Source organism: Dioscorea cayenensis, chromosome 5 (assembly GCF_009730915.1).
Source record: "Dioscorea cayenensis subsp. rotundata cultivar TDr96_F1 chromosome 5, TDr96_F1_v2_PseudoChromosome.rev07_lg8_w22 25.fasta, whole genome shotgun sequence".
In the NCBI taxonomy this organism is placed as follows: Eukaryota; Viridiplantae; Streptophyta; class Magnoliopsida; order Dioscoreales; family Dioscoreaceae; genus Dioscorea; species Dioscorea cayenensis.
In genome coordinates, this window is record NC_052475.1 from 13278958 (window position 1) to 13289872 (window position 10915).

A 10915-nucleotide genomic window follows, 5' to 3' on the forward strand; every position below is an offset into this window, starting at 1 on the left:
GTGGAATACGATCCTCATGTTTTCACACGAGGTATTACTTGGCGATCCCGTACACTTGCGGAGAAGCAATCAAGTATTTGGTGCCGTTACCGGGGACTTTAAGAAATTCTAGGAAACTTTTAGATTATTACTCTAGCCATTCAATTCTTTACTCATTTGTTATTGTTATTTTTCTTTTCTTTTGATCTTAATTTCTATAATCTTTCTTGGTTTTGCAAGGTATTGTGCATGACACGTTCAAATCCATTGACACATCCAAATATGCGTGTAAACCGCAAGTGCACGGGAGTCGAAGTAATAATACCCCGGTGAGAGGGTAGTCGAATCCTCAGGGAATAGTGCTTAGAACCACCAAGATTGCTATTTAACTAGAATGAAATATGTTCAAAGTGATGGGGAAACAAACTCAATGCAAATAAAAATAAGAAAAGATAAAGGAGGCACAAGTAAAAGATTAGAGAGGCAGTCGATGATAAATGGGGTACCCGGATATTGTTCCACCTAGGACAATCATTTCAAGTGCAAGAACCCTCTATTATACTTCCTAATTGATGAAACAATGAGTCGTGGAAATCCTTAATTACATGATCCCAAATCTAAGGTCAACCATGTCTAACTCTATACATGTCCGGGAGGAGAAATCGAACAATCTCGACACCTCGCACTCGTATAGAATTGCAATAAGTTCTAGGGATTCCAAGTGATAAATCTCTTCCTAATAGTAGACCTAACCCTTTGGTCCAGGTGGAAGGTTCCTAACCACAATTAAGCCCTAGATACTAAGATCACTTTTGCGCTTCACTCTGTTGCACCTACAACTATGCCCCAGTGGAAGGTCATCCCTTTGACCGTTCACTCTATTGTGGCCGCAAAGAACTCGAGCAACGGAGGTAGAATTTAACACATCAGAGGGGAAAGGGGATGCTCCTATACCTCTCGACTCACCCTCTCAACCCTCTCCAACCTAGCTTTGTCTAACACTCGTGGTGTGTCACTTACTCGACAAGGTTACCAACAAGAACTCTCAACCCTAGTGTCACTCTAGGGGAGTTTTCACACAATCAAACATTCAAGATTGGAACTCACAATAACATCAATTAATTAAAGCATAATAAAAAGTTTCAATGAAACTAATACATCCTAGGGTTCACAAATACCTAAATACCAACTAGAGGTTTAGCTCTCCATGGATCAGAATACAATAGATAATAAAATCAAAAGTATAGAGATGCAATCCATGAATGAAAAAGCCCTTGTGTTCGTGTCGAAGGTCTTGTGGATCGGCCGCGTCTTCTTCAAAGGTCCCATAGTCAAACCTAGGGCACGCCTCGCCGGATCGGTGCCGACAAAAGCTCCCCCAATAGCTCTCTTCCGAAGGAAACTCGGTGTCGAAGGCCGTCAAACCTCTCCAAAGCCTTTCCAAAACCTCTCCAAACCCTAGCCGCCGACGCCTCCAAAGATAGGGGAAAAGATCGAGAAATCGGTGTCTCTGTTTTGCAGTTTTCTCGGCCGGTGTGAACAGCGCTGCTACAGTATTTTGCTACAGTACTTTGCTTGTATATGGGACCATTGGTGGAGATCATGTTCTATATGCATAAGTCAGAATGCCTGAGTATGACTGCCCTTGTGCCCCTCCAAATGGTTGTGCTAACTCAAATACGAGGAGGTTGGCACACACTCTAGCATCTCACACCCGACCTATGTCTTCACGTTTGAACCTTAGCAAGATTTCCTCCAAAATTGGTGCATTATGATCCACATTGGCTTCTTTCCTTCATAATCAGCCTCACAACCCTACCTGCATAAGAGTAACATAAAAACACACAAATTTGAGTAAAAACCCGAGAAAGGTAATGCTTAACATAAGGAAAGAATGCTTCGCATTCATACCGCACAAGCACTTATCATCTATCGACCTTGATTATACCGGATAGTGAGATTGAAAGAACTTTACATCAGAGATTGAGAGAAGTTGGTGAAGTGTCGGGTACACAGAACATTGAAATTGAGGATAGAGAGTCTTCAATCATGGCCGAAGAGCGACGCACTCTATCCAAGTATGAAAGACCCTAATTCACGGGTGATGAGTTTAGTGTTCAAGCACCATCCGTGGCATCCAACAACTTTGAAATTAAAGCAAGTACAATCGACATGGTCAAGAACTCGGTACAATTCAATGGTCTTGCAAATGAAGATGCACATGACCACCTTTCCCGGTTCCTCCAAATTTGCTCTACATTTAAGATTAATGGGCTGTCAGATGATGCTATCCATTTGAGACTATTTCCATTCAGTTTGAGAGACGGAGCTTATCGTTGGCTTACATCATTGTCTCTGGGGTCTATAAAAACATGGAAGGATATGGTTGAGAAATTCCTTGGGAGGTATTTTCCGCCAAGCAAAGCGGCGAACTTGAGGCAAGAAATTTTAGCCTTTAAACAAGAGGAGTCCAAAACATTGTTTGAAGCCTATGAGAGATTCAAGGATCTCCTTAGAAGGTGCCCCCATCATGGTTTTGCCTCATGGATGTGAGTACAAATCATTTACAACAGGCTGAATTATGCTACTTGCCAACTTATTGATGCCGCAGCGGGTAGTTCCCTTAGCGACAACTATCCAGATGAGGGCGACCAATTACTTAAGTCTATGGCGAGCAATGAATCACATTGGGCCTCAAGAGGATCTTCACAAAAGACTGCTAGGCTTTATGAAGTGAGTAGCAATGAAGCCTTGCCCACAAAGGTTGATGTGTTAACTCGAAAGCTTGATCTTCTTATGTGCAGTAGTTCAAGGCAAGAATCAGTGTTGAGTTATAGTACTTGCGGTGGTGGGCATGGTGCAGCCCAATGTCCTATTGCTAGCTCCTCTATTGCTTCCATTGAGAATGTCTACTATATTGAGGGGCAACAAAATCAAAGGAACCCGTATAGCTCAACTTACAATCCAGGTTGGAAGAACCACCCCAATTTTTCATGAACCAAGGCCAACAACAAAGAGGTGCACCACCTCAAGGATTTTAATTTCAACAATTGGCCTTTGAGAATAAATTTACTACTGAAGATGTCCTTGCCAAGTTCATGCTTAGTACTAATGACAGGTTCAATAGCCTAACTAGTAGCATGGATGCACAATTTGGCAAGGTGAATGCTCAGCTCAATCAGCATGCAGAACAATTCAGTGAGATAGGTTCTGTCTTGAGAAACCTCCAAGCTTTAGTAAAGTCACTTGAGCATCGAGTAGGGGAACTTGCGAGGGCAAATTCTAAATGTTCTCTAGGGTGTCTTCCAAGTAACACGGAAGACAATCCAAGGGAGCACTTGAAGGCCATTGCTCTTAGAAGCTGGAGGTAAGTGGAGACAAGGGTCAAAGTTGACCCAAGTGTCAAGAAAAGTGGGGTAACCTTCGGGGAAGACCCCAAGCTAGTTGAACAAAGTAGTGAAGGCAAAAATCAGGGAAGAAATGACAAGCTGCAACAACAAGGACCGTCAAAATCATCTGAGTACAAGCCTCTAATCCCTTATCCAACCAGATTGAAGCATGACAAGGAGGATGTTCACTTTAGAAAATTAATCAACATCCTCAAACAACTCCACTTGAACATCCCGATAGTTGAAGCATTGACTCAAATGCCGAAATATGCCAAGTTTTTAAAAGAGCTCCTCACGAATAAGAGAAAGTTGGAGGAAGAAGGCACCATTGCACTTACGGGGAATTGTTCAGCTATTTTAGAAAAGAAAGTCCCACAAAAGTTGAAAGATCCGGGAAGCTTCATTATCTCGTGTATGCTTGAAGGTGGAGTCTAAGAAAATGCTCTAGCGGACTCACGGGCTAGCATAAACGTTATGCCCTACACCATGTATTTGAAAGTTGGCTTGGATGAGTTAAGGCCCACGAGGATGACCTTACAACATGCGGATCGATCAACGCAGAAACCTCGTGGGATTGTTGAAGATGTGATTGTCCGAGTGGACAAATTGGTTTTTCCTGTGGATTTTGTCATCATGGACAACGATGAGGATGTGGAGATACCACTGATTCTTGGCTGACCATTCCTCAGTACCTCAAGTTCTCTAATTGATTTAAAAGAATGGAAATTAACGTTAAGAGTTAGAGAAGAGGAAGTGGTGTACACTTTGCAGGCAACTATGAAACATTCCTTAGATCATGATGACACACTTTACTATATTGATGAAACTGATAGGTTAATTTCTGATTGTGTGCAGGAGGTACTCTTGATAAACCCTTTGGATGAGTATTTGGGAGAGTTGGAGAGTGAAGGATAGGAAGAACCTCACTACCATCCTCAAATTTGCAACTTGAAGCAACCAAAAGAGAAGGTAACCTGTACCAATGCTATGGAAAATAGAGAAAAAAGAATCATTTATGAAGAAAGTGTGGAGGGAGATTCATGGGAGAAAAAAGAAAGGTACCAAGCTTCATCACCCCACATCTCAAGGGGGAAAGGTAAATTCTTCACCCCTCTCTACTCATGAACAATGTGAGGTCTTTTCCATGTTGTCACTGAATTTACTGGGAAGAAACAACATTCCAAGAGAAACCGGGGTGGCTTCAAACTCTTTGTGCCCCCATGAGGTATGGAATGAGGTACGTCAGGCTCATGATGTTAAACAAGTGCTTCTTGGGATGCAACCCAAGCATTCGGGGGTGTTTTCTTTCATTTTTCATATTTTAGTTTCTAGTTCATTTCACTTTTCGTATTTCTTAGACTTGTGTTACTTTTGAATAAGTTCATGCTCTCACACTTGGCACATTGCTCTTGTCATTCTAATTGTGGTGTATTTGTGTAAATTCTTGAGAAACTCATGTTAACGTGTTAATTCATGTGCTAGATCGTCGTTTTATTTATTTCATTCATTTTTGGAGAAGTCTTTGACCTTGCCATACAATTTGTACATCGTTTAAAGTAGGATTTTGAAGTTTCAGGGTGAGTTTTAAGGTCCTACGGCCATACTGGGGCATATGGGGGTCGTCTGAGATGAACACAGAGCAAACCAGAGGCTCTGTGCCATCTCAGACGGGTCCCAGACGGCCCCCCTTACGGGGCCGTCTGCGACAGCCTTATCTCTCGGCCGAGAGAGGCCAAATGGCCCAGACGGCGCCCCATATGGGGCCGTATGGGGGCCATCTAGAGCCGGCCTCTCTCTTCCCCCCTCTTATATCTTTCTCTTTTCTCTCTCTCCTCCATTCTCGCTTCTCTCTCATTTTCCACCAAATTTCTCTCTTCTTTCTCCCTCATTTCTTGGCTAAATCTTCTCATTTTTTCTCCTAAAACTCCTCCCAATCCATTGGAGATGTCGATCTAGTGATTTTCTCCGAGTTTAAAGCTTGTTTTCTCAAGATTTCATCGGTATGCTTTGTCAATGCCCTAGTTTTTTCTTTTTCATTTCTTGGGCATTCTTGGAGATTTTGGGAGGGATTTCTTTAGCATTTTGCTTGGTTTGGATGTTGTGAATGTCATGGATGAATTTTCATTAAAATTTATGTAAACATGTTTTGATTCTATGATTATAGGGGAAACTCTTGCCGCATGAATAGCGACCATACGGCCAACATATGGCCGTATGACCTCAAAAATTCAATTTTTCATTAGTTTCCTCTATCTTTTGCATTTTATTTTGGTTTATCTTGTATCCCTATGAGCTTGAACAAGGTTTATCTTAATTGCAGGGATACCTAACACTAAGAGACTGGCCTCCAAAAGCCCAAGAACCACCGGACCCTCGTCTACACCCAGTGAACCGGTCTTCAAGTTGTCCCATCATCGAGAGAGATATGATAAGTTGAAGACAAAACCATTTGGGATATTGTGCTACCTTGATTGGGGGCTTGTGGAGGACCTCGGGATAGCAAATCAAGTAAAGGAATGGTTATCACATAATTGTTAGGGACAAGTTTTTTGCCATAAACGAGCCAACCTTTCACCAATTAACCTTGGAGGTTTTGAGTACATTCAAGGCACGACAAGATGGATACTCCATGTGGGATAGGAAGTGTATCACCATCTGCTTTCAAGTTTTTGGGAAAAAGTGTACTATGCACCACTTGGACTTTGCTAGGTACTTGGGGATCTATGATGATGAGTTTATCAATTCCATGCCCGGTACTCGTCTTAAGCTTGATTTCCCAAGTGAGGTGGATAGGAGCAACTATTGGGAAACCTTGGCTGGTCACGATCAGACCCGAAAGGCCTCACGCATGATTGACTCGCGCGCACAGATTCATTCATGCTTTGATTGTTCATTCTATTTGGGGCTGGACCGATAGCAAGGGGGTTGTCACTCAAGCCGATATTTACACGATGTATGCCATTCTTGAACGACGTCCTACTCACCTTGGCCACCTTGTTGATGATGCATTTTTTCACCAGGGCTCGTATACACGATTGGAAGATATATTTATTGGGCCCTATGTGACTAGATTGATCCGTGGCATGGGTTTATTTGAGCAGACATGTGGTATGACCGTTGTAGGAGGTACAACACCCCTCAGGCATGCCCACATAAGGGCGATAGGCTTGGTGGTGAGCGTGCGTGCGAGTGGCAGACCAACACGTCACCAGGCCACTGGTGAGTCCAGTTAGCGACAGACAGAGCACACAGAGTCAGAGCCTGAGGGCGCGACTGTTCCCACCCCATCACTACATCACTACCTGACTTCGACATCAGACTGAGGGGGATTAAGGGAGAAGTTCAGGCTGTGCGACAGGAGTAGCATGAGATTCGTGGCCAGCTTCACCAGATCATTGAGGGACAGCGCCGACTCAAGGCAGATTTTCACCGTTTTATCACCTCATACTTTGGCTCATCCTCGCACCATATGACCGCTCCTTCTGCCGCCATGCCACCACCACCGGTACCAAAATGTGATGAGTAGCGACCTGTTTAAGCATGGACACCTATCATTTAATTTAGTTTGTTTTGTTTTGTATTTTTGTGTTTTGAATTAGTTGGCATGGTTCTTACCCTACCCACTTGTGATTGTCGAACTCTATGTTATTTCATCTCTGTGTTTTGTTGACAACTCTCTAGTTTCTCCCTTGTGTTTGTATTCTTAAATTTTTGTGGAATGATGATGTCCCCTTGTTGCCTCGCAGGGCATTGAGGGAATTTACTGAGCTTTCCAAGTTTTAATGGAGGTCGGACGAGACATGTATTGCTCACCACACCTTTTGTTGAGTCACACCTCACGACGAACACAAGATGAACCGGGGAAGTTTCGTTTTCACCCTCCTCTATTATTTGCTTTGCTTCTTCTTGCATGTTTTTTATGATTAGTGTACATTGAGGGCAATGTACAACACTAAGTGTGGGGATGGGTGTATTTCATTTATTAGTACCATTTGTTACATGCTAGTGTTACCTATGATGGCTTTGTTCATTCTTGTAAGATTCTTTTAGCTTGGATTAATGATTGATGTGAGTTACTCATTGCTATGCTTTATTGAATCTTGTTTTACCCCTATTATTGTCATGTGCACTGAATTTTTTTTGTAGATGCCCTGGGAATAGCTAATGTGACTACTCTAACTCTCTTGTATGCATAACACACTACTTTGAGTACTTGGCCTTAGAACACTAAGTTCTATCCTTCAATGGACTCTTAAGAACTTCTAAGTCTTGTTGAGCTAATCCTAGTTTTGGGTCATGTAGAGTACTCTGAAGATGTGATCTAGGGTGATAAAAAAAATGAAAATGAATGAAATGAATGAAAAAGAAAAAAAAGAAAAGAAAAAAAAATGAGTCTATGTCAGTATTCCTCTGCTACTGAAGCATGAATGCGTCTATGTAGACTGTAATCGAGTAGTTGGGTGGCTCTTGTGCCTAACCAACATGTGCACCCTCCAAAAAGATTTCAAAATGATGTTGGTGTAGTCTACGTTAGTCAGACTCGGAAAAAGAAATGAATGATGAAATGAAAATAAAAACTCTAGTGATCTTTTTGAGTACCTACCAAAGGTTTTGAGATGAAAGTGGGTTTAGTTTCGAGCTATAGAATTAGAAGGATCTTACTTGGCCATTGAAGTAGCACTTAGTATTTTAAGACTTAGTATTCTTTGTAAGTGGAGTGATTAGTATCTAGAGCTGTACTGATTGAAGTCCTTAGGCTAGACCAGATCAGGGCAATTGAGATATAAGATTCACTTACACGGCACAAACATATAAGGGGTGAGACAGGATATTTTTATTATGCTTATTGACTATAACTCAACATCTATGTATCATTGTCCATTGCTTTTGGAGTCTTATATTTTCTTGATGCCAAAGGTAATGCATTTAGCGACTTTTCAGTCTCTTTGTTTTTCATTAGTTGATTGCTTTGGGACAAGCAATGCTTTAGTGTTTGGATATTTGATAAGTGTCTAAATGTAGGTGTTTTAATATATATGTCTTATTCACTTTGCATGTGTTTTGTGAGGTTTGATGCCCGTTTTACGCTTAATCATCTACTATTTGCTTTGTAGGGGCATAAGGAAGCCATGAAGAACAAGAAGATATCATTTAAGCGAAAAGACAAGAAAACAAAAATTTCATACCACCCCCCATACTACCCAGTATGGGGCCGTATGCACTGTAGCAACGGAATGATTTGGAGTTGTCTACCCACATTTCCATACTACCCAGTATATGGGGCCATATGTACCCCGTATGAAACGTGAATCTAGGGTTTTTGAGTGCTATCCGACCCCCATACGACCCCCATATGACCCGTATGTCATAGGGGGTATAAATACTGACTTTTAGGGCAGAACAAAGGGCTTTTTGTTGGTCTTATTTTGGGAGACCACTTGAGAGGCTTTGGCCGGCCTTGGGAAGGAGAAGAAGGGAAAGGAAAGCTAGGAGATTATTTAAGGCCAAGGTCCAAGACTCTCAAGGCAAGAAGGCAACATCATTCAAGTGGAGATCTACCACGATTGGAAGGAAGGAGACCCGCGGCTAGAGGAAGCGTCATTTGGCATTCCTTTGGCAGGGGAAGCGTCATTCATCATATATTCTACCTCCTCCTCCACCATTTCATCTAGGGATTGTCACTTATGCTTTTCTTTTGTGTTTCACTTGATTGTATTGCTTGTTGTGGGATGATGACACACTAGACCCCCAAGGCCACCAGGTGTTGGTGAACCTTGGGGGTTTTCATCATGTATTTTTGATGATTACTTGTTAAATCCATGCTTGGGTAATTTTGAGATTTAATCCATTGTTTTCATACTAAGTTCTACACTAAGGAGAAATCCGTAGCTCTTTTATGCGTGATGCATGTAGATGTGACTTGCTCGCATATATTAGATCATGAATGGATTAGAAGGGGATACTTGTATCATCATGCCGAGAAATCGGGTGTTTGGTAGCCCTCCATGTAGGTTTAAGCCGAAGAAGAGTAGGCTTACTCCTAAGTGAGATTTCCTCGTACTTAATGCAATCATAGGAATGTGGATTTGGAAGAAATTCCTATCTTTGTTCGTATGGGATTAGGGTTCGATCGCCGAGAAATTGGGGTTGTTCTAATCTTGGCAACTCATGATCCATTTTGCCATTGCATCTTTTATTCGTCATCCATGTTTCATGATAACCCCTCAAGGGGATCCGCATCCATAGGCCTTTGCATTACATTGATTTTCTTGCTTGCTTATTGCTTGTTCTCTCTAATTTATTGATAATATTGTTTTAGTTTTAATTGCACCTAGTAGAGTAAATTCCCTCACTTGAGATTTAAGCTAGATAATAGCTCGAGAAGGAGTAATAGGAGATCCTTGGCCCCGTGGAATACGATCCTCGTGTCTTCACATGAGGTATTACTTGGCGATCCCGTATACTTGCGGAGAAGCAATCAATCGTTACGGCCGGCCCTATGTCAGTAAGAAGCAGAGAAAGAAGAGAACATTTATGAGAGAGAGAGAATAAAGAAGGTGAACACCAAGCTCTTGGTGCCCTACCCACAAGTAAAGTCCAAAGAACCATATTACACACCGAAGGCCCCAAAATATAAGGTCTTGAAGAAAGTCATGCCTGCTGAAGACATCCCTAGTTTCATTCAAATGGTGACAAAGGAGTCAGCTAATAGGCTACAACAGTTACATATTAAAGATGCTGAGTGGGATGAATCTGGGACAAACCCTCCAGAATCATCGGGGCAAAATTTTATCTCAGCGGTTGTGGATTCTCCGACCCCTGCCAAAGCAACAAATGCTAAAGAAAGATTTATCAAAAAAGATAAAAGAAAGAGCTCTTTGATTAAGCCATAGAAAACGGATTGGATTTACCTAAACCAAAAGGTGGCGTCTGATGCATCTTGATAGTCATCCAAACTACTGCCAATATCACCGACTTGTAGGACACACCATAGAAGAATGTCAAGCTTTCCAAAAATGGTTACAAGGACAGGTTTCTCTGGGTGATTTGACACTCCCAGAAGAATACTTTTGAAGAAAGAGATGAATGTTACGCCATAGTTTCTCATGATGATTCAGAAGATGAGCTGAACTTCCCTACGGAGGAAGATGAGGTACCACAACAGGTACATCAGATGCAACTTAGAACTAGAAAGACACTTCAACCAAGACAGGTTCCCAGTTCAAATAGCCAAGATAAAGGGAAGGTGATTGAAGAAGAGAATGTCTCCCCCAAAAAACCCTCAACAAAGCCAAACTACAACATTTTGGTACATTTAAAGAAAGTCCCAGTACTTCTCAGTATGTACATTGCATTGATGATGTTAGCTGAAGTTAAGGAGTCTTTAATACATGCTCTACAAAATCCTGAGGAGTATCAAGAATACTTTGCCGAGGTCAACATAAAAGAAGCCCTATATGCATCTCATACATCTTCAGTGTCCTTCACAGATGAGGACCTATTAATTGAGACTATAGCACACAACAGACCACTATATGTGACAGGAT

General features: G+C 41.8%; 1 non-coding gene across 1 annotated transcript; it reads right to left on the reverse strand.

Annotated features, from left to right (window-relative positions):
- Window positions 1-2409: 2409 nt before the first annotated feature.
- Window positions 2410-2516, reverse strand: LOC120262633. Its single transcript, XR_005536895.1, has one exon. It is a non-coding gene; the product is annotated as a small nucleolar RNA R71 (small nucleolar RNA).
- Window positions 2517-10915: the final 8399 nt, after the last annotated feature.